General features: G+C 46.2%; 1 pseudogene; it reads right to left on the reverse strand.

Annotated features, from left to right (window-relative positions):
* Positions 1 to 2,808: 2,808 nt before the first annotated feature.
* Positions 2,809 to 4,051, reverse strand: LOC144706136 (putative carboxylesterase 18 pseudogene; annotated as a pseudogene).
* Between the last annotated feature and the right edge of the window lie 955 nt (positions 4,052 to 5,006).

Genomic DNA, 5,006 nt, shown 5'->3' on the forward strand with positions numbered 1-5,006 from the left:
TGTTGGGGCAGATGTCGATGTCCCTTTCTCTTTTCTGTTCCCGTAACAAATGAGGAAAGGGGATGTCAACCCTCTCTTCAAGTCGACCTGTCGGTAAGAAGGGTAACCTCTTATCAGTTGATCCTTCTATTGAGTTGAAGGCAGTACGGCAGTGACCTGTTGGTTGTTGGAACCTGGCTCTCTCACTTCAGCAACTCACACAGAGATGGGAAGGACAAGCACTCACTCTCTTGATCTCACACAGAGAAAAAGGTTTTAAGCCCTCACTCTCTTGATCTCACACAGAGGAACAAGATGCAAGAACACTTTGAGAGAGAAAGGAACCTTGATGCACACAGCATACTACAACAATGAAAACACCTACATATTTATAGGCACTCCCCCATAACTGCCTATGGATTTAAACAAACACTGACCACACACCTGTCCATGTGCTTGGTCTTCAAAGACACCAGTCTTTAGCTCCTTAAAATAAGCTTCTGCCTCCACATCGTCCTATAAACCAGTTATCCCTGTCGACCTGTTTTATTCCTTGAAATAGTCAAACTAAAACCCCTAAAATAACTCAGTCAAGATTAAACTCCAACACTCCCCCTTAATCTTGACACTCTTCATGCTCATAGCCACCTTGAGTGACCTGTTGGTGATGGTTTGAAGATTGAGTAGTCGGAGCTTCCTAGGAGATTCCTCTAGTAGAGTGGATCGTCCCTAATCTCGCAATCATCATGAGACAATATTCCAGTGTAGTCCTCCACGCTCATCATGATGGAGACATTGTGAGTTTTGAGACAGGTATGTCTGGGTTGAACCTCTCGTATCAATGCAAACACAAACCTTGTGCACGCTGGTTGGCGAATTCTGTCACGGGGTATGTGGTTGTGGGGTTGTCCAGGGCACCGTGGTAAGGATTGGAGCAGCCTGACTTTTGAAAGTATCTCCAAGCTGTCTCTGTCCCGTGGCGCCTCACATAACCGAGGCCGGCTTCAGTTGGGATACAAAGTCTTTGCCTTGAAGGTGCAGTTGATGGGGTCCTTGGTGGAGCGGGGTCCCCGCCAAGTAATGTGACTTGTAGCGAAGGCCGTAGTACCGGATAGAGGGCAGGCGTGGTTGTCTCCTTCCATAACTCTAGCAACTATCCGTCCAGATTCACGAAGTTACATACGTTCACATCTTAATAATGATGTGGGCTACCTGCGGTAGCACAGGAGATGACATAGTAGATTTAATATTGGTAGTGGCCTGGTGGACGACCGTCATAGATGGGTGGTGTGGACCATGACCGGCCAGAAATCAAGACGGGCTTGGGAATTATGGATGTAATAATACTGCAGCCGTCCAAACAGTACTTTTGCAGAATCAGATGCCTAGTGCTCGAATCCCCCAAGTTCGATCGTTTGGGCCCTACTTCTATTTCTGTCAGTAATTTCCATCAGATTTTTCCAGCTGGTATGGATGACACGCGATCATAACGCAGGGGATGGTTCGCCGGGAGGCTCGAAGAAGATTGGTTCTCCACGGCCGACTTATGGAGGCATCTATTTTTTATTCATGCGTATTCGGACGTTGGGGTATTTTGAATGCCAGAGGAACCTTTCGTTTGCTCTCAGACGTCTGATATAACACTGAGTGAGATGTGTTATCACGGTCAATGATACGCTTAGAGGGCGTTCAAGTTTAAGTTTTCGCAGAGAACTCTGTTTATTATCTGGATTCCGGACTTAAATGGAGAGATAGGACGATGATTGAGCTACTTATGAGTGAACTCCCTCATAAGTAGCATCTTGTGGATGCACTGTTTGCCAAATCCATCTTAACTTTGGATCTAATTTTGGTAGTGGAATGATACCCAGAAAAACGTATTATGCGGACTATTTCAAAATATATGAAATATGAAAAACTCCCACTCATGTGTCTTCACATAATATCACATTTTTCCCCTACATATTCGTCTTGATTCACATGATTGCTCTGATCATCTTTAAGCCGTCATCTTACACTAGCTCTATCTTATTAATTCGAACAGTTCCCCCAATTATTTCTCTTGTATTCCTTGGATCAAACCAGTAGTATCATACCGTTCTCGCCTGGTTCTTATGGGGCCGGCCGTTCCTAGAATCTTCTCCCTCTAAAATTTCTATCGCGCTTCTTAGTGTTCTCTGCCTTCCGGTGGTCTGTCATATCTCTCTCATTCCTCCATTTACTAGACTCCTTTTTCTTTCAAATGTTGACGTATTGTTTTCTAAAGAGTCCTCGAATCCAGGTAGTGTTTTCACATAACTGTCCCCAAGTTTTGAACGCGTCCAATAATAGGTTCTTCCACCACTCCAGGTAGAATTATTTACAACCTGTTGAAATTCATTTTCTTTTCTTACGCACAACGATACACGTACTTTAGAGATACAGAAGTACCAATTGAATGGACAGTAAATGAGTTGCCCGAAAAAGTTAAACAATGACAGTCAGCCGTTTACTAATGGTGTCTGTTGATTCTTTCTCTGCATTAACATCTCTCTCTTCTTTCTATATCTCTCTTTTTCTGTTCCTCTCTAGGATCATTTACACTCAAGGCACAAGTGGTCTTCGTGCGATAATTATCCAGTATTCGGTTGTATCGTTCATTCACCAACGACATTTATGTCGTTTCTTTCCCTTGTCAGACGCAAAATGGTGAATCTCCTTCACATATTTTTTTCATTTCCTCATACTTCATTGCACTATGCTCATGCACACATAGACAAGCCTCTCTACTCCCTTAAATTAGAATCAGATTTCTGCACATGTGAGCTTATTGACCGTCTCAAAACAAAATACGGAGAACTTTTTTCTCGCACATGTCTTGGTAAAATCATAAATGAATTGTTAAGACTACAAAGAATTGACTACATACGTTGCCAGCCATTAGTTTCTTCCTCTCGCGGCGGGGGTGACATCATCGAGCTCCATCAGTAACCTTTAGGGCTGAAGATGAAGTTTCTCAAATCCTCAATCAGTTCTGGGCCACCTTCGAGCTCCGGGAAGACGTAAAAGGCGTGAATCGTTCTGGGGTACTCAATTAATTCTGCCTTCTTTCCATTTCTTATCAAGTTCCAGAAGTATTTGCGCTGCCAGTCGAGCAGCGGGTCAAACTCCCCTGCGATAACCAATACCGGTGGAAAACTCTGACCACCAAGGTTCTCCGTAGCTGCCACTGGGCAGGCCGCAATATGTTCCCTCGTCGCGCCAATAGGAAGGAATGCCTTCCACATCCAATCCGTGCGCTCGGTGGTCACGATTGGCCCGTTTGAGCGGCGCATCTCCGAGGGAACCCTAGCTTCTCCACCGAAGAACGGCTGGATGGTGACGAGCCCCGCCAGTCTGACATAGTGGGTGTCCATGGCTGACCAGCGGCGAGCGACGTGATGCGCTATGTTGGCGCCAGCACTGTCGCCGGCGAGGAAGCAGCGAGAGAGATCAGCGGACATGAAGAACTCTCGCAAGAGGCCCTTGGAGTAAGAGGGACGGGCCTTGGTGGACTCAAGGAAGCGTAGAACATCGACTCCGTCCTCGTATGGTGCGGGGTACCGATGCTCCGGAGACAAGCGATAGTTCACAGAAATGATGGCGACGCCGAGCTCGCTGCAGAATCGACGGCACGCCTGGTCATATTCCCCTTGGGCCGGAGAAAGGAAGGCGAACCCCCCGCCGTGGAAGAAGACCATTACGCTCAACGGTGTTGGATTACGTGCTCTGGGAAGGAATAGGCGGAACCAGAGCTGCCGAGCAGGGTCGACTATAAAGTCATCCGTGCAGACACCGTTTACGGGGCTTGGGTTGGGCGCAACAGTGAACTCAGCGAGAGAAGCCAGAGAACGGTTTAACGTGCCATCGCGACGGCGTACTGCGTTAAGGAAGAGGGAGAGAACGGACAGCTTAATGTTGGTCTTCAGTGGGACAACGCTGGAGAAAAGATTCTCGAAACTCATACTTTTCCCTCTCTAAGATGACTTCTCTAAACAGTTCAAGACGTTGTGTTCTTGCATCAGGCTTTAGCCTGCTTAAATAGGAATCACAGTTGACTCGGATGCCGCGTTCAGGGTCAGATTGCCAGTGCATAACGGGCTTCCGTCCTGTGAGGAGGGCAACTTAGTTTTACTGGTTGTGACAGAGTCAGCGTGCCTTCCACGCACCTGGGCATAAGGCATCCCAGGATCGATGAATCTGATTTAATAGAGGCCAAGTCGATCGATTGGTTCGTAGATAGATAGAAAGATCAGGAGAGGATTGATTCAATCTATCTATAGACGGACCGATTGATAGGTATATAAACGCATAGATATATCTGTGGCCTACTTTTTATAAACTCTTAACTCTTATCTCAGATAGTGAGAAGTGAATAAGGATAAAACCTGAACTGGAATCGAAAAGCAAAGAGATAGAAATAATTTTCGCATAAGAGAGGGAGCTTGCCTCATGAGTTATTTCAAAATATAACGGGGAAGAAAAAACGCGATAATTGGGCTTTGACAGGCGGAAAATTTCACGTATTTAATTTGGAGATGTGGTTGGCCTCAACCGGGCCTGGTACTGCGGTCAATGTCTAAAGGCCACGCCAGATGGGATGGACACGCCTTTGAAGATTGGCCGTAGAGATCTGGCCACGTGGCACCCCAACGGGCACCTTCCATCTTAGTTTGTCGCTCAGGATTGAACCCGCGTAAGTTCTCAGCCGCTCAGTGGGCTTTTCATAACCGAATTAGTTCCTACTTGGTTTCTACCCTTTCATATTCCTCCACTCCACTGTTTAAATTATTTGGGTGTTTCATTTAACCGAGATTTGGACGAAGAACGGCTGATCATAGAGTGCAGTCCAACATGCTCACAAAGAGAGGTTTTGGGTCAGGACTGGTCTGAAACCTTCTGGCAGGCGAGCCACATGAGCAACACAGCTGCATAGTGATAATCCTGAATCTAGAAAAAGGGCAAATCTTAATCTAAAATCACCTGTTTTTGGCTGCTCTTCTCCAGTC

This window comes from Wolffia australiana, chromosome 7 (genome assembly GCF_029677425.1).
Source record: "Wolffia australiana isolate 7733 chromosome 7, ASM2967742v1".
Lineage (NCBI taxonomy): Eukaryota > Viridiplantae > Streptophyta > Magnoliopsida > Alismatales > Araceae > Wolffia > Wolffia australiana.